This window comes from Brassica napus (assembly GCF_020379485.1).
Source record: "Brassica napus cultivar Da-Ae chromosome C3 unlocalized genomic scaffold, Da-Ae chrC03_Random_20, whole genome shotgun sequence".
Lineage (NCBI taxonomy): Eukaryota > Viridiplantae > Streptophyta > Magnoliopsida > Brassicales > Brassicaceae > Brassica > Brassica napus.
In genome coordinates, this window is record NW_026014189.1 from 1 (window position 1) to 19,880 (window position 19,880).

The 19,880-nt window shown below is 36.3% G+C and overlaps 2 pseudogenes; one reads left to right on the forward strand and one right to left on the reverse strand.

The window, feature by feature from the left end:
* Positions 1 to 3,401: 3,401 nt before the first annotated feature.
* LOC125594660 lies at positions 3,402 to 5,045 on the forward strand (annotated as a pseudogene).
* A 1,530-nt stretch (positions 5,046 to 6,575) lies between these two features.
* On the reverse strand, positions 6,576 to 8,166 carry LOC125594661 (annotated as a pseudogene).
* Between the last annotated feature and the right edge of the window lie 11,714 nt (positions 8,167 to 19,880).

Sequence of the window (19,880 nt, forward strand, 5' to 3'; positions counted from 1 at the left end):
AAAAGATTTTGAAAAAAACCAAAGTTTTGTTTGGGATTACAGCTTGAGTACATAAGAGATGGAATCTTTGCATCAAATGGCATATATAGAAAATTACTCAAGAGATTCAACATGGCCGAGTCTCACCCATTATCTAGCCCCATGGTCGTGAGGTCCCTCGGCCTGGACACTGATCCGTTCCGTCCTAAGATGGACGATAAAGATGTTTTTGGTCCCGAAGTGCCATATCTCAGTGTCATAGGAGCTTTGATGTATCTGGATAGTCACACACCAGATATATGTTTTTACCGTGAATCTATTGTCTAGATTAAGCTCTTGTCCAACCCAAAGGCACTGGAACAAGATTAAACATGTTCTTCGTTCCCCCCTGCAAGGACGAAAAACCCTTAGTTGTTATTTTATACTAACCAAAACAAAGAAAGTTTAGTAATTTTGCTGATGAAGGTTTATCTTTCGGATCCACACAAATGCTCGATCAAGCCTCAGGACTAGGTTTTTCACACACATGGTGGAACGGCCATATCACGGTGTTTCCATGAAGCGGAACGATCGCGGCCAAATCTTCAAACAATTCGGAGATCTTGGCTGTTCATGAGGCCACCGCGAGTTGTTCAGAACAAGGGGAATAATAAGTGTGTACTATTTTTCCTTCACCATGGGTTTTGTCCCCACTGGGTTTTCCTGGTAAAGGTTTTAATGAGGCAACATCTAAAGCGTATTACAATCCCTGTATGGGTTTTATGGCATCCAAGGGGGAGTGTTATAAATCATATTGTGGATATCCATAACCGGCAACCGGCCCGGTTCATAACCGGCCCAATGCTAGAGAGAGAGTCAACCGTGAGGAGAGAGAGAGAGATAAAGAGAGAGAGAGAGAGAGAGAGATAGAATCGGCATCTTGCATTTTCCTTATTATATTTGTACTCTTTCCATATTTTGTATTTCCTTTTTTTAGTCTTTTTCCATTATTCTATGACGGTGTAATTCCCTATATATAAAGAGCTCCTTATGTACATAGATTATATTCTTTAGTTTCACAACAGTTTTAACATTTTGCAACACTACCAATCTTTATCGATTATAAAATGACGATACAACATGTTCGTCTCTTAAATATATCATCGTTGCTGAAGAGTTAACGTATAACAACATCTCATTTTAATTATTTTAAGACTTCATATGCACAAAAGAAAATTAAGTTTTGCGATTGACACAAATCACCAAAACAAATAGACAACATCGATTGTATAATGATGAAAGAGAATAATGTTTTTCTGCTCCGATTTTCTGTTTCTCTATTTGACTCCTCCATAAGTGAGTTTATTTTTTACCTCTATAAAATCGTGTTTTCATTCTCGTCTTTGCTTTAATTGATATGAGTTAAGTTTTTTTTTTTAACTTCTTTTATGAATTCGGTGAATTAAAATAAGTGTCAGTTTTTTAAAAAAAAAATGGACATCTGTAAAAATTTTTACTCCACTCCAGATACATATCTAAGAATCAAAATTTTGAAAAAATCACCGGGAAACTATATTAACAGATTAGTGTTCAAATCTAATATATCAGCTATTATAGAATATATAAGTGCATACTCAAAATATAAATTTCTATCTACTATATATTCACCAGCTCGGTCTAAAATCATATAATTCTAGAACAACAAACAAATTACTTATTTCACTAGTTTCGAGTAATATTGAATCCAACGGTAATATCTGAATCCGAATGTATAACCGAAGATAACCAAACATAAGTAATATTAACCATATATCTAGTTTACTTCTCCTCATTATTATTTCAAAATATTTATATTAATGACGCTTATTCTCAAAATTAGATAATATATACATATAATTATGGACAAAATTATTTGCTACTCACTTAAAATATTATTCAAGCTCTTGTTTCTTGCATTAACAACAATTTACATCTAAAATTTCAAAACAAAACTAAATTGGTACAATTTTTCAAAAATTAGAAAACCAGTTAAAATATATTTTAAATAAACAAAAACTTAAACAATGAATCATTTATTTATTTTTTCTTTCAAATTTAAATATCTGAATCTGGCCCAAAATATATGAACCCGAACATAAAATAACCGAACCCGAATCGAAGTGTAAAATATCCGAACGAGTTCTGTACTTTTATACTGAAATACCCGATACGAATCCGAACGTGTATTCGAACACCCACCCCTACGATATATGATCATCATTTGTATCTTGTTTTGAACAAAAAAAGTTAAAACCATTGATCACAAAATTTTCAATGTGGAACTTTTACCATTTTTTTAGTAATTTATAGTCCTTTTAAAAAATTCAAAATACAACATATAAGAAAAAATCTAAATTTTTTTATTATATGCTTAATGTGATTGTTTAATTTCTTTAATATTATAAAATTAAACAAAACAGAGAGGTTTAGAAAAATTGTTATCAAATATGTATTATTCATAATCATTAATTGTGATATATATGTTAACCATCTTAGGTAATTTCCGTAGCTTTTATTTAAGGAATAAAAAATATTTTTTTGTACACTACTAATTAATTTTGATAGTTTAGTTTATAAAAACATAGTATATGTTTATATAGATCAACTTATTTTTCTAACAATTCTAAGAATCATTCTCGTGATGACACGTGACTACGAAAATATGATGGTGTTGTTTAATGCTATAGGTATTAATATACAGGGGATAATGTATAAATAAAAAATCAATGGCGAATTGACCAAGTCTCTGCTGAAACTTATATAGTTTTTTAGTGGCGGTCAAGTCAGCGAAGTTGCAAAACGTGGAACCAATCTCATCATAGAGGTAGTTCCAATATATAATAATACACTCAAGGTATCATTCTCATTCTCTCTCTCTACATATATATAACAAGATATAATCATTCACTTCTTCTTCAACTGGCATCTTTTCTCCTCCACAAAAATTACAGGTCTCCTATCCATCTCTGTGTTTGACCCATTTCTATACTTTTAATACATTGCATTTATACACCATTGGTTTTGCAGATTATTGAATAATATGATCTTTCACCAAAAGCATTTAAATTGTATGGTGGGAAAACATAGGATCCTTAATGGAGAGATTTTTCAAGTGATCAACATCATAGTCGATTCTGTTAGTATTGTCTCATGTTTGTGTTATCATTTATTAAACCAACTCATAAAGATGGATAATCAATCTGACTCTTTAGAATCATATTTTTCTGTAAAATTGCAACCCCCCCCTCCACCCTTTGACTCTCCCTCCGTTTGTTGTCCTTCCAACAGTATCTCTTTTGTCTCTATTTTCAATAGATCTGACCACACAGTTGTTGTGTAGTTATATTGTCAGGTTCTGTCTTATCAAAGAGATTGATCTTAGAGAGCGTTTTTTCTGTTGTGAGATGGAAATGGTGTCTGGAAAAGTGTTTCAAGGTTGCCCCAACGCAGGCAATCCTTTCCACGAGTGTACTGCAATCTGTTTAGAGATATTAAACTCCGGAAATGTCCACAAGAAGGAAAAGAAACTCTTTGTACCTATGAGATTTATTATAATTATATTTATATAACTTGGTAAGAAAGCTATCATCAAGAATCATATCTCATGAAACATTCTACCTTATGTCAGGTTTGGTAAGAGACCCCTCCAAGCAGGGACACTCCTACAGGTCCTAGTCCGGCTCGTGGAAGCAGCATCCCCTTGCCAGCTATTTTGCCAAGAAGAAGGTTGAATCAGACACTTCACCTTCCACTGATCACACCAATGGTAGTACTTCTCCCCTTCCCGTCCTTCCCCTCCCTCCGTCACCCCCTCCCGTCCCGTCCCAACTCAGAACGAGCCTAACAACATATGGACTCGCTCCCTATGTCGCCTTCCTCTGGCAGGATACTCAGGGGGATACTATTTTTCAAGAAGGGTAATTGTTATTTCTTGGCTAACGCTAAGCACTCTTCTTTTTTGTCCCCCGCCAGAGTCCTCACTGATATTATATATCTTATTATCTTCCTTCCAGGATGATCAGCGTGGAGGTGAGGATTCTATGTACTCTCCAAGCCGTTTGGAACTCAGCCTCGGACGCCCTGAACACCCTCTTAGGACCCCTCTAGGACCCCCGCACACACCCCAACACACAGCTCTTTCACTAGGCCGTGGGCTCACCAAGAGGACCCTCTTTACTTGAAACAAGGCCGAGGACCCCACCTGAACGTGTATCCAACACCCCCTCTGATACTAGGGCCGATGACACCCATACATGACTCTGCTGCAACAGCAAGGCGGCCCCAAACGCCAGAAAATAGGACGATGACTGCACAACATAGAGATGGAGGGTCACCTGAATTCATGGCCAGATCCCCGGGGGCCAAGGTTCCAGACCCATCTCCCTGCAGCCTCAGCCTATCCTACTTTGAACCATTGTCAAGGACTCCGAAACAGCGGTCCAAGACACCTGAACCCAGCCCTAGAATTCCCCAAACTCACCCCTATCCCACAGATCCCTTGACAGTGCAGCTCTTCAAACGCCCCGGAGCTAAAACTAGGCCATATGCCAATGATAGTAGGCAAAAAACTGCAGTCCAGAAAGGAAAAGTCACCTGATCCAGGAAAAAAAACTCACAAACGTCTTCTGGATGGGTCAGATCATCATCTCAGGCCTACAATTATCTTGGAGCAAAGCTGAATCGGTTTACATCGAGAATGACGATGAATCGGTTCTACTCTACCAGAACTCATTTTGTCACCTCAAGAAAGGCCACAATCTAGACCCATTACGGTACTGCTCTTTACCATCTACCCTTCACACAACATCTTCACATTTCTGCACATGCTAATAACATTTTTGGCCTCTTACCTCATCCTGTTAGTCGCCGTGATAGGTGAAACTCCCACCCATCAATTGGATGAGTGTGCGAGCTCAGATGACGATAAAATTTCATTTGTGGATGATGAACACAACGATAACTCTGTTTGGCGTTACCATGAGATCACAAAAATCTGGAAGCCCCACTTTATGTATATCCCTCATCTCATGCCTTTTCGTTTGTTGTAATTTTAAAAACTCACCACACAAAAAATGTCTTGTCGTCTTTTTGCAGCCCGTCCATCAAAATCCCAACAAACAAAGATGAATCCTCGCAGAAGCTTCAGACTATACTAATTCTTGAAGAGAAGAAATCTCAGTCCACTCAGTCGACGTGCAGTCCACTCATCCGAGCTCTTGTTTCTGTGTGAGTTACAAGTCAAGCTCGCAGCTCTCTCTTCTAGCTCTTAAGCAACATCTAGACAAGACGGTGACATGCATCTGCTTCCAACTACATTCGCTTGCCACGAGATCATACTCTACCTCGACATGCTTGCCTCATTCTTGCCTCCTTTTCTTTCGAACTCCAGCGACGCCCCTTAAAGCATCTCTCAAGGAGTTCCGCGTGTGGAAATGCTAGCGATTGTTAAAGACATCGAGTCCGTGAAAAATCAAGGTAGATTGGCTCAAGCCCGTCCTGGAGGAAATCGTTGAGGCGGTAAAGCATTACGACCAGCACAGATGAGCATAATGGAGAGAAGAGGTGTGCCAAGGGGATGTATTTGCTTTTGAGACCAACTCCGAAATCCCCCCAGGGCTCCCTGAGGGAGAAGGAGAAAAGCTGATGGAGGAGAGAGAGAGACCCCACCGAGATGGTCTCTTTTCTGTGAAGTCCTGGATATGAGAAAGCTTCGTCTCGAGACATTTTCTATTTCCATCAAGGTGGGCATTTTTCAGCCCCTTTTCCTTTTTTCGTCTCATCTGACTTGCTCTTGAGAGATCTTGTGACATACCTGTTATTCTCTTGCCTTCTTCGATGGAATTCCAGATTCTTGCTCCCCTGTTCCGTGTCACTACAGTTCTTAATATTTTTTTGGATGTGTATCGAATCTCTTCTCAACCCTTTTTGATATATGTTGTAAATTCGAACAAAGAATGGTAGAAAGAAATACCATCTACCATCCGTTCCAATCTAACAATGGTACATTTCCGGATTTTCTGATGGGTTAATCCTTTAACTTTCTTACTTATCCTGTCCTATTTTAAATGTCCCTGCATACTGGTAAAGTCTTCTTTGCGCATCTCAGAATTCTCATTCTTCATCAATCGACCATCGTAGCGCCCACATCATTTGGCAGGCATGTCATTCTCTGGCGTCCTCCGGAGTCCTCTTCCGGCCACTGCCGTGCGCTTCTCTACTCTCTTTCTCTTGTTTCTTTTGCATGTTTCCTTTTGCATTAGATGCTCTTCCTGAGGATCTCAAGAACTTCTGATCTTGAGATACATCAACTCGGGTAAAGCGCGAGTGCCCCGTTCCGAATAGATGGTAGGACACCTCTTCTCTACCAGACTTATTCCACAGCGCTTCGAGATTTCTTGTTAACGTTCAAGGTCACGATTTTCTCTAATTACCCATCCGTCCTCATCTTTGATGTCGTTAGTAGAATTTATCCTATCATCAAAGGAAGAAGAAGAAGCCTCATGAGAGTCTTGTCTATCCGTCTCGACCTTGATTCCTTGGAAACGTTAGTTAGGCGTCCTTCTCTATCTGCACCACCCCTATACTCCATTAAGATTTGGGCACAAAAAACTTAAATGAGAGTTTCCCAACCTTAGAGCCTTTCGGAGACCTTCCACTGATAGTACTCGGACCAGCCTGAGTAGCCTTTTTGTTCCCACTTCTATCTACTGGTGGCTCAACTGTGTAAATCCCTTGGGATTTTGGATCTCTGAAAGACGTTCTCAATTTCTGAAACAAGTTTAAAAAAAAAAAAAAACTTAAAACTCCCAAGAATCATGCAAATCCCCCACTCAAGGTAATGGCCAAACTCGGTAGCATTAACACATACCCGCCTTTGAGTTCACTTCTCATTGTAGCAAATTTGTCTGATGCATTCTGTGCGAAAAAAGAAACATGGTGAGTGAAAACATGGTTCATTGCACTGTCGGCAGAAAACAAGATGAAGGCAATGTAGGGAGAGGGATGTGTCCAGTTTATGAATCTTGCAGAAGCTCCTTGGCGTCTGAAAAAAGATGAAAAAACTCAAAGATTAATAAACAAATAGAGCGTCCTATGCATGGCCAAGGTAAAACTTACTTTGTTTTACAACAGAGGTACAAGTTGTTCCATCTTCCGCTTGGCTGTGCAGACTCCATAATCAGCGGACACACCTAGTTTTACCATTTGTTTTAGCGAGTTGACACTTAATGAGAAGTCACTTCCCTGCCACAAAGAGAATAAATCCATCAGTCAAAGGCAAAGGAGGAGTGGTGGTGAATGATGGATTATCATTTTAGTTAAAGACATCACAGGCAAATGTGCTATAATAATGCTTACCATTTTGTCCTTGCGGAGAGAGGAATTAAAGAGACCGAAAACAGATGCTGCCTTTTCAGTCTCATTCTTCTTCTTGTAGCATCACAACAAGAACAAGGAGACAGTGCTGTTGTCGTTTAAGGAACAGATTTTCCAAATGCAATAGGCTGGCCTATAGAGCTTGTTCTGGGTGTCCTTTCTCAGTTAGCAACTCCCATTGTGGCCCAGCAGCCGGAGAGTTTTCACCCATTAGCAATTCCTATTAATCAGTCCAAGAGTAAGTAAGTAGGTAGTGCAGAAACCAACATATACGTTTGGACTTACTTGATTGTCGGCAATCGAACGAAACGAATGTCGGAGAAGAGATCACTAATCTGTGCAGGCTAAGTAATTGATTCCTACAAAAGAAACCAACAGATAAGTTTGGACAAGGAGCGAATAGGAAAAGGATTTAACTTTTCTGACCTTAAGCGCAAGCCAGAGAACTTTTCAATGTCGCATTTAGGTTTATTGGTTAGAGTTTGGGGTTATAGTCAATGCAATCTTGAACGACACTTCTGAAGTCAGACAAGTCCGCCTGACCTCTACGACGTTTGGGGGATTCTTCTTCATCCCGTCAAATAACTGCACAAAGATCGATATTTCAATAATGAGATCTACTCTGCAATCGATTGATCGGAATCTCACCGGGTGGGGCAGAAGGAGAACCGGGAGGAGTTTCGAGAACCCTCTCCTCCTCGTCAAGGGACAGAAGCAGATCTAGATCCTCTTGGTTCTTGTTTTCCATTATCTCCAGAAGCAATCAATTGTCTTGATTCAACATCAACCAGACAAAAATCTCTTCTCTTCTGCTTCTGGGGGCGTGGGCGGGAGTCTCAGTCGTATTGCCGCCACCCGGTCCCAAATAAAACAATGCAAGAAATCGCCGTTTTTTGTATGTTGACCGGTGTACCATAATGCCAAGTAAACCGAACAAATTTGCGTGACGGGACTGTCATGTCAGCATGCCGTTTTCTTTCTTTTTTCCATAATTTTTTTTATTTTTTTACAAAATGTTGAACTTAACTATTTTTCTGATTTATAATGTTGCGTACACTTCATTATACAGAAATTAGAACTAAAACAACCAAATTCAAAAATGAAAGCCTTCCGGAGATCGGTGTTGGTTCAAATCGGTCACGACATAATCGATGTCTAGAAACTATCGCGGAAAACATTTTCTCCCTTTAAAGTAAAAGGAATATGAGAACTAAAACCTTGTGTGATTCAAAAAAATATCAAACTAACAAGTTCTTACAAAAAGTATACTCGATCTCTTGACACGATAAGACGAGAAACCGCCGTGTCCCGACTTCTCATCGTTTCATTGTCTCCGGTCCATCTCGCCAACATGCGACCACGCCAACTCTGCCTCGTCGCCAGCTTGGTCGCCGACTCCGCACCTCGATTCAATCAAGCGACCAGACGGTCCTCCTTCACCACCAACGGGCGGCCACGCTCCTCCTTCATCGCCAAGGGGGCCACACTCCTCCCTCGCCGCCAACGGGCGGCCACGCTCCTCCCTCGCCGTCAACGGGCGGCCACACTCATGCTTCGCCGCCTGATATGCCATGGATTTTATCCACTTTCAGTTTTATCCATGATTTATATATGTTTTTAGAATCTTTTATATGCATTTTGGAGTCTTTTTAAATAATTACAGGTTCAGGTATCCATTGGAGTAAAATGGTGATTTTGGGGGCATTTTGAAGCTTTTATGAAGGCATTGCTGAAACCATGAAGACGGGGTCGATTATTGAAGAAAACATTGATCGAAGGATCACTACCAACGTCAATAGACGGTGAGACATACGCGAAGTTTAATGATGATTTAAGGAAATTACGAGTTTTAACCCAGAAGTTCCAAGATTTGCACCATAAGTTTCTTGCCGCCTGTTAGGCTATTTATTAGGGTTTTTTATGTTTTACCTAGACATAGACTTTTAGAGAGAGATAAATATGGAGGCAGACATCTCTACACTTAGAGAAGAGAGCTTATGATTGGAGAGAGAGATTTGAACTTCATACTAGAGAAGATCTTGAACTCCTTTTGTTTCTTACTCTACTTGTTTGCTTTTCATCTTTATTTTATTTAAGTATTATTCAGACCATCATAATGTTTCTTATGAATATGTCTGAGTAGTCTTATTGTTAGGTTTAGGTTCTTCAAAGGTTGATCTATGTATTACTGAAATGAATATGTGTTAGGGAATTTAAATAGTTCTTCATCTAGTTGTTCTTACTGCTAAGTCTGGCCTGGTCACCCTGAACTTAAATCTTAGGATTAATTGGCGCAAGCGGAAGCTCGGTCTGTTACATGAAACTAAACTAGTATGATCTAATTAACAAGATACACACGGAAGTTGGTCTAGGAGATTAGAGTACCTATCAAACTCATTCGTAAAGCTTGCTGGAATAAACATAGATCGATATAACTACTGTGTTGTGTCGATTGACGTTTTGAAAGGTGTATCGATCAATATTCGTATAGAACATATCGATTGACACTTTCTCATGATTAACAAACGAAAGTTGAAATCTGAGATCTAGACATAAGATATTCTAAAAAAACGAAAATTGGTAGATTATAAATTAAGTTTGAGTTCGAGAACAATCATTATTTATAAATCCCTGATAACCCAATAAGTTTGCATACTTATCATATCTAAGATTATACCAAATCTAGCGCCTTCCCTGAATTGCTTAAACCTAAAATCAATCAACTGAAAAACTACTTCGTTCTCCCAATCTTAGCTTCATTTACTGCTTTAATGATAACTATCTAGCTTTAATTTGAAAACTACAAATCTATTGTGTAATCCTAGAGTCTCTGTGGATTTGATCCCTAAGTACTACAACTGAACCTCTTATTTGAGAGAGTAAAAATCACTCCTTAGGGTAATTTGAGTGATATCACCGCCAACAGACCACGCTACTCCCTCGCCGCCAATGGGCGGCCACGCCTCCTCCTCGACGCCAACTGGCGGCCAAGCTTCTTCCTTGCAGCCAACGGGCGGCCACATCTCATCGCTCTCTTCTTTGTCGCCATGAGGCGACAAGGCCGCACAATCTCCCTCTTCATGTCGCCAGGAGGCAACAACAGACTCCTTGTATCACCCACGTGTCTTGACCAAACTGATCCTTGTTTCGTCTCAACTAGAATTTCCGTTGAAGTTTTTCGATAAATACATCAAAGACTTGTTTTCTTGTAAAACTTTGAATCAATCATATAAAACGGTAACAGTTAACTCTACATCATTGTTATCTCGACTATACGATTCGTTTTACTTTCTCATGAACCAACGGTATGGGCGCCAACATCGTATGAAAGTTGATTTATCCGAAAGAAATTGTAAAAACTTTCAAGTAAAAAAATGGCCCGAGAAGGTCTACAACGCGGTAAAAGTTACTTACGATTTTAGACGAGAATGAGCCCAAAATACAATGACGGTTTATTTGATTTTCGTAGAAGAAAAATGGAAAAAAAAAGATAAATTTCAAGTTTCCAGGATAATCATGAAGATCCAGAGAATACAGAAGATTTTCACAAAGAGATAGACTCGAACCAAGGGCAGAAAAGGAAAGACGACCGACCCTTGGAGGCATATATAAGGAGAGTCAAGGCGAAAGGCGCAAATACACAAAAATTGACACATCAACTTACCACTTAGTGCAATTTTAGGCACTTATGTTTTTGTTATCGAACTGCGACTCAACTAGGCCTTAAGGTCTTATGTGGTTAGAGCTAGGAAACTCGCCGACAGTTCTTACGACTGAGGCTTTTACATGTTGTAAACGCTCATATTCAGATTCAGAATAATATATTCATTGCTCTACTCTTTACTTCGATTTATTTACTTTGTCTGTTTTTGTATTTTGATCACTTGACGTTTGGCTTAGTAGAAATCGTGGACCTTAGGGAAAGTTAGGGTTTCTTGACTTTTCTACGATTACGAAAATCGACGGTACAAATTTTGGTTTCCATAGTATGGCGATAGAAGAAGGGGAGGTTAGAGATCAATATAACTCACAGCCGCAGAGCGCTTGGTCAAGTATGGTTACAAACGCTCAAAGCCGCAAAGCTCGTGACGGTGATATAGCCGACGACAATGTTGAAACTACTCCAGCAGCAAACATCTATGCGGTTAACGCTAACGTCAACACCACGCCGTTCAAAGACATTAAGAAGATGTTCCCTACTTTTGAAAACAAGTAAGACAAACGAGAGAAGCTCCCAAGTTTTCTAGCTAAACAAGTCGAAACCCTAACATCGAGAACTAGAGAAATTTTCCCACGCCGTACTATGAGATTCTGCAGTGGAAGAAGGATCGATTTTGTATCCCCACTGAATAGGCCACAAATTCTCAGGGAATCCATCAAGACAAAACCCTGACGAAGTGATTCCTATCATAATGCGGCCAAATGTGGAGAATCTTCCACCTCTTGAACGGGAAACAAAAGATAACAAAGTCGAGCGAGTTGACTTGGATCCTAATGATCAATCCGTACAAATGGACGCTAACGTGCATCCGAGAAGGACGAGAAGTCGCATGACTCGGCATGACTCTTTGTTCGATAAACCCATGACAGAAGAACAAGAAAACATCTTATGGGTAGAACAAGAGAAACTAGCCGATGAACAGGCTCGGATCACTCGCAGCAAACGCCGATGAAATCGGAAAACTACTGGCGATGATCATGACGAGATTCGCCATCTCCATGACTACATCACAAAAGCGGTCGTGGAAGTAAAAGCGGTGAAGTCTCAAATTCACCGCACCCGAGATCGATAGACTTCTCGAATAAGCTTGAAGAACTCCTTTCACTACTCGTATCACCGAGACGAAAATCTCAGATCCTGCGAAGATCAAGATCCATGTGTACAACGGCACCACCGATCCCAAAGCGCATTAACAAACATTCCAGGTCGCGATGGGTAGGGCAAAACTCAGGGAAAACGAAAGAGACACTGTAATAACCCTCACGAGCAGATAGAATTTTGTCGAAAAAATCCCGCTCGACCAGTTTTGAGTTAATTTGACTAGAATTAAAATAAAAATCGACCCGGTGAATTATTCTTGACGGGACTGTCTCGTGGCCAAAATACCTACTCTTGATAGTTTTGGTCGAATTTTAATTATTATGGTCGAGTTTTATTCAAGTTGGAAGCGTTTATATAAAAGAAAGATGAATTCGATGGACGGGAAATTGTTTGGTTGAGAATTGGCTAGGAATAGTTTCAGCTGCTTGTTAATTTAAATCAGTCTCATGAGTTGTACCAGCTTGTCTGCTTGCTTGCTGGATCAGTCATGTGCCATGCACCTTCTTGCTTACCTGCTTGTTCTTTAGAAGTCACATGTTGGTCACAAGCTGTTTGCTTCAGCTGCTTGCAGCTTTCTTCTTGTAAGGGAAAGGTGAGCTGCTTGTGCTGAAGCTGGTTGCCACATGTTTCTCCAAACTACAACTTTGTGTAAAGAGAAAACCATGAGCTGAAGCAACCCCATATGGTATAAAACATCTTCTTCTCTTCTCTGGACGTCCTGTTACTACAAGAAAAATCAGAGAAAAATTCAGAGAGAAAGAGAGAAAGAAGAGAGAAAAACCTGTGAGAAAAATTAGTTGAAAAATTCAGAGAAGAGAATTGAGCATGGACGAACCTTTCTCACCATCCTGTGACGTTATCCAGTGTGTTTCTGGGGTCGTTAAGAGCTGAAAGTTTGGCGTCCAAGAGTTTAGAATCACCCAAGTTCTTTAGCCTTGGATTTTATCGGTAAGAACATATGGGTTTGATGAGATCAGTTTTGCTTGAGCTTCAGTTCTTGTTAGGTAACCAAAACGATTTGGTCTGTTTCTGATCTTGAACTTATCATGGATATCTTGTCCTGATCAGGTTAGACGTGTGTTCAGCTTGAAGTTTATATCAACCAAGTTCATCTTAAAGCTTGAGGAAATCGGTATGCCATAGTTACTAGTTCAGAGAAGTTTTGTTTGGAACAAGTGGACTGATTTGTTAAGCTTCCTGTCCAGATTAGTTCTTAAACATGTATGTGGATTGATCTTGGTTCAGTTATGTCGCTTAGATATTTTTTTAAAGGCTTAGCTGAACTGAATTATCCTTCAACCGAACTGAACTGCTTTGAACTAAGCTGAGTAGAGTTTCTGTTGGAATCGACCTGACTGATCTTGTATCCACACATTCTGAATCAGGAGTGAAATGGAGTGTTATTAGTTGAGCTTGAGTCTAGTCTTCCCTAGCCAATCTCATGGAATCAAAGGTGAGTCTAAACAGATTGTTGATCTATACTGAATGTAGATGATTGATAGGCTTTGTCTCTGGATCAATATTGAATTGGTGAGGTGTTTACTTAGTATAAACACTTAATAAATATTTATGAATGATCATAGAGGTTTATTCCAAACCTTAGTACTTGTTCTCAAGTACTAATACATATGTATAGTATTAAATATATAAGTATAAATCATGTGAAGACTTATTGTATATTCACTCTCCCGAAAGTTCCCGCATTACCGTGAATTGTTTCTCGGATATGGAACAAGGTCACAAAGACACGATGATGGGGCCGCACCCTGGAGGCTGTGTAACTGCATGCAGCATTAGATGTTTGATCTTAGAATATCTAATGGAGATGATGGTTATATTTATTTCCCCGCTAGGCTCGGTTAGCCTTGGTGGTTTTCCGGGTTTAGTCTATATATATATATTATAAGTATGAGTGAATGGTGGTGTCGTGGAGATGATGTTGATAGATTCACACCGATGGAATGATAGGCCTTATATATGCTTCTTATTAGTTATGGAATATATTTTCCACTGCATACAAATGGAGTTGATTGCTCGAGATATTACTAATATACGTTGGGTGCGGGACTAGGCTCACTGAGTAAACTAGTTACTCATGACTCATTTGTGATGCAGGTAACCAGTAGACGGGAGACCTTACTTTAGGACAGGAAGGAACAACATTAGCCAGCAGTAGTTTTATTATCCTTGCAAAGGCATTTTGATATTTCTTATGTATAAGATTTGTTGACCGAAAACCTCGAGGTTAATTTATAACAAATTTTGTAAGATGCTTTTAAATGATATATAAAGAATTTTTTTTAAAGTACGGGTTCTATATGATATTAGTCCTTGTCCGGACGAACTAACTATAAGATATTTCTTTTTCGGGTTGAAAAACCTAGAGTGATATTCGATAGGAGCGTTGGTGTTCTTTGGTTGTTGGTCTAAGGTGATCGGAAGTATTCTGAGAACCTCGGATTGACCATCGAGGAACATCGACCGTATCATTTCTGGTCATCTACGATCGGGGGTGTCACAGACACCGACTATTGCCTCCTCTTTGTCAAAAATATGCAGGGAGCTGCACTCGAATGGTTTTCTTGCCTAAAGCGAAATTCCATCGGAAGTTTCCGCCAACTCGCTTTGGAATGTCTCAAGCAGTACTCCATCTTCATCGATATGGAAACCTCTGATGCCGACCTTTGGAGTCTATCCCAAAAGGAAGACGAAACTCTCCGAGACGTCGTGAACAGATTCAAGATCGTCATGTCGAGAGTCAGAGGGATCAGCGATAAGGTCTCCATATGAGGAAAATGAAACTGTCAGAATCAACAAACTTCATTGTGATACACTCGTCATTGAGCTCATGATCAGATACCTCGAAGTATCGATATCAACTTCTGTGGAACCCTCTAAAGGATCAATATGAACTTGGGCGAAGTCGTACCAATGGCGAAACCACTAACTAGTTTTTCGGGCACAGCGTCGATGACTCTTGGGCCGATTATGCTTCCGGTCATGGCCGAAGGAGTCACAAAGATCGTGGACTTCGCAGTCGTCAATCATCCGGCCATCTATAAAGTGATCATTGGAACACCTTGGATAAATTCTATGAAGGAATCCCATAAAGAAATATAGATGCTTTCACTAGAATGGTACTGAGGATCCCCATGGAGTGATGATGCCTATGACAAACATATACTTCATATAAGGGGGGTGTTTAGCGGAAGTTAGATTTATATAGAGTTTGTTGATTTAAAAATTTGAGAGATTTGTTAAATTTGGAAATAGTTCGGAGAAAATTTTGCTTATTGTAGAATTCTATGAAAATAAATTGATATAATGATTCTAAAAATCTAAAGTATATTAGTATTGTCAAAATCTTGTGTGGAGTTAAATGGTGAAAAAATGCAACTCCCAATAATACCAACTTTATAGATTAAGAATCATTAAAATCTAAACTTTTTGAAAACAAAATTTTTTGTGTATAGAATTATTAAATCATCAAACCAATAATAACAGCTTTTAACGAGAATATAAGAATCTATAAACTAAAATAACATTAGATTCTAGAAATTCTAGCAATCATTATAAAAAGTTTTTCTTCTCTTCACCCCTAGGTCATGGGTTCACCAATAAAATGATAACGAACAAAAATAAATCATATTATGCTTATGGCAAAAAGTAAAAAATAATCATAAATAATATTAATTATCGAAAAAATGAAAAAAAAAAAATTAACATTGTTAATGACGTCGCTAAAACCTAAATCTTAGCCATCTACAAAACCCTAAATTCTCTAGAAACCCTTTGATTCCCAGCATTTAAGGTTAGAGCTTGGAATTTAGGATTTAGAGTATAGAGTTTGAGTTTAGAGCAATGTCAAAGGTTTTTTTTTAATTTTTTGGTAATTAATTTTAGTTTTCTAATTATTTTTATTTTTTTCATAAACAGAACACGACTTGTGAATTTTTATTTTGTTAGTATCATTTTAGTGGTTAACTCATGGGTTCAAACAAGAAAAAACTCTTAATAGTATAGATACACAACTACAAAACTTGCGTTTGATTCATTTTTATTTGAAAAGATTAACCGGATCTGAGGAAGCATGATTAAGTGGAGCAAAATAAACTTGACTTTAACCGGTACTTTCAAATTAGTTTGGGTAAAATGCCATGAGTAGTTGTTTACTGGGTTTCGGTTATTTTCACAAACTGTAAACTAGTTTTCAAATTACAGGTTTTGTAAAAATAATAATAATAGTAGATGTTTGTGGGAACATAAAACTATTCTATTTCAAATGCTTGTAGTTTAATCTTCTCTGAAAATTGTCTGGTAAAAAGAGGTCACAAGGAAAATTGAAAATGATTGTGGTTGATGACAAACAATGGGAATATAAATTATGATGGAACATCATAAGCTTTTCTGTCTTTATGGTTAGTGCTAAAAGGCGTGGCGCAGGAGGCAATATTAACATCTATGGGCTCACAAATTTGATTAAAAAGGAGCTTTGGTTTGACCATGTCTAATCAGTTTCAGACAAAAGAGATCAAACTCATAAAGTTTTGTTCATATTTACTGTTAAGATAAATAAACTCTTGTCCCTTTTCTATCACACACACACACAAACTAATTCTCAGCTTATAAAGAAAAGAGTTTTTACGTATTTCTATAAATAAAATGTTATTTTTAAAAAACATATAAAAAAATGTTAATGTATTCCGAATAGTATAATGCTAGTATTTTTAAATATAATTTTTTTATTTTTCTGAATATAAAAATAATTTCTTTTTTTATTTTTGAATACAAACTAGTACTGAATTGGAAAAAAATATCTTTAATAATAATATTTAAAGTCATATATAAAAAGGTAATTTTCATGTTTATTACATTGTTAGTACCATTATTCATGTTTACCACCGCTAAACTGACATTTAAAAAAAAAAAAATTTATTAAGAGGCTAAAGACTCTTATGCCATTACCATATATATATATATAAATAAATATTTAAATAAATAAAATAAATAAATAATTTTTTTATGTTTTCGAATTATACTTTTTCAAATTCCATTTTTTATACTTTTTCAAATTCCATTTTTAATAATTTGTTTTGAATTTATTTTTCTGAATTTATTTTTTCAAATTGTTTTTTTAATTCAAAAATTAAATTTGAAACTATTTTTTTTTAAATTTAAATATTTTTAAGTATTTATTTATATATTTATTAGAATTCAAAATTCCACATTCCAAAAGCCCTACTCACCCTTTAACTCTAAACTCTAAATCTAGATTAGTTAACCCTATGGTTATAAATGTTTTTTTTACTTTTTAAAAATGAGATAAAAATGATTGAAGTAAACACGAAAAGTGGTATTACGAATGTACTATTTTTGGCATTTTTCTATATAAAAATAAAACGGAGAAAAAATTTTTCTATGTTATTTTTGTATATTTTGAATAGAATAAGTTTAATCATAATATTTTTTCCTCCAGAAATTTTATTCACAAAATGGATTTGAAGAATTCAAAATTAAGAAATAGTTACTAGATTTTGGTGAGATTCGTTTTTATCTTTTTCAGCATCTATAATTTTTAATTTAAAATGAATGGAAGTTAGTTGTTAATAACTAAAAATCATTAAATTTTAGGAAGTTAAATGAAAAGGTAATTTTAAAATCAAATATTTGAGAGTTTTTGAAATGAAATGAGAAAGAAAAACAGATAAAGAGTTTATGTGTAAGAAATGAGAATATGATATTAAACAGACTTAAAAGACATTGAGAACCTGGTTTTTGATATTGGTTATTTATGATGGTTAATGATATTGATGATGATGGTTTGCAACTAAATAAAAAATGGTAATGATGTTTGAGGTATTATATATTAAAAAAATTAATAATGATAATTTTCGTAAATAATTAATATGTTCGACTAATAATGTCGACAAAAACAGTTTTTGTGTCTGGAAATTTTTTTTTTTGGAAAAATCTCAATAAAATAAGAGGTAAAAGACTCATTGCATGTTCTTTTGTCATTATTTCTAGCAATGGTATTTTTGTTTTATTCTATTAGTCATTGAAAAGACGAACTCATCATGAAATATGATGCTATAAGGTCGTAAATAATGAATATGTCTAATGTATATGAAATGATGCAAAACAATGAATTTAAAATTCATCTAGCTTGCTATATATATATAATGATTAATGATCATTATTAAGTGTATTTTTTGTTTTTTGACGTCAGGAGTGTATATTATCAATAATTAAGTTTCTAGTTTCTAACATAGTATTAAATGAGGTCATGAAAAGGTTTACACCTCTTAATTAATAAAATAACAAACAAAGAGCACACAGCTTATTAATCTGACTCGTAAGGATAATCTAAACAAAGAAACAACGATGACTTGGAAAAAGACAGTAGACTTACATTTAACTTGTTTTTTTGGTTAATTACATTTAAACTGTTCTCAAATAAATATTTTATTTTGGGGTCAATGGATTTGCAAGGAACATGGATATTATACGCATTATCAGACAAAATATGTCTGTTTTTGAGACCAGATTAACCCGCTGAAGTGATGAGGTTGATGTCTGGCCCGGGATTGTTAGCCACAACCCGATTATATCGTCTTTCGAATTCATACCATCAAACAGGATTGTACCGATTTTTATTCAAGTTTGAGTTGTATTATTGTCGTCAAATGCTCATTTAGAAAAATATTAATTAAAATTATTTTTTTGAAAAGTAATAATATATTATAATAATATTTACTCATTCTTTAAATTTATTTAATTATATATATAATTTTGTTTACACCTTTTCAACATGCAAATTTCATTTATTTTTAACAGAAAATTTTCCTTTTCATTATTTGGTGACTATATTATTATCAATCAAAACTCAAATGTATAAAAAATGTGGTATAGATCAAAATAAATAAAGTGCTGACATATATGCATAGAACAAATTAATAGCATGTTTATTGCAGGTCTCTTATTTACGATAAGAGATCCAACATAAGAGACCTGTAATAAACTTGTTCTAAGAGTACATCAACTGAGAATAATACTCGCTCTGTTTTTTAATATAAGTCTTTTTAGAAAAAAATTTATGTTCTAAATTATATGATATTTAGTTTTTTATGTAAAATTTATTAACACTTAATGTTATATGACCAATGATAATATATTTTTTTTTATTTATTATTGATTGATTGTGGTTAGGTAAATAATTATTTTTGTGTTTTTTTTAGAAAATATTAAAATTCTGATTTTTTTAATATATGTGCATAATTCTTAAACGATTTATATTAAAAAGCGGAGGAAGTAACGAAAAAAGAGCACAAATTTCATAGAGGGGAATGGGGCATGTGAGAAAAACATTTTTCTTTCTTTGAAACACAGAACATAAAAGCGAATTCCCTCTTATTATAAAAAGCGACCACGCTTGTTTTCTAGCAATGATTCGGTCTACTTTATTAATATTCTCTCTTCTTTTGTAATTTTATTTTATCCTATCTATTTATCGTGTACCTAAAATATATCCCCAAATTATCTATTCTTCTTGATTTCTACCCTGGTACATAAAACAATAGTAGGGAACATGTTTTCCGTGATGTTTGGTCATCAGTGAAAATTGTGAAATATCAAGAGTGAAGTTTTCTTTATGCAAACATCCATCCAAGTGATTATTTTGTTGTTG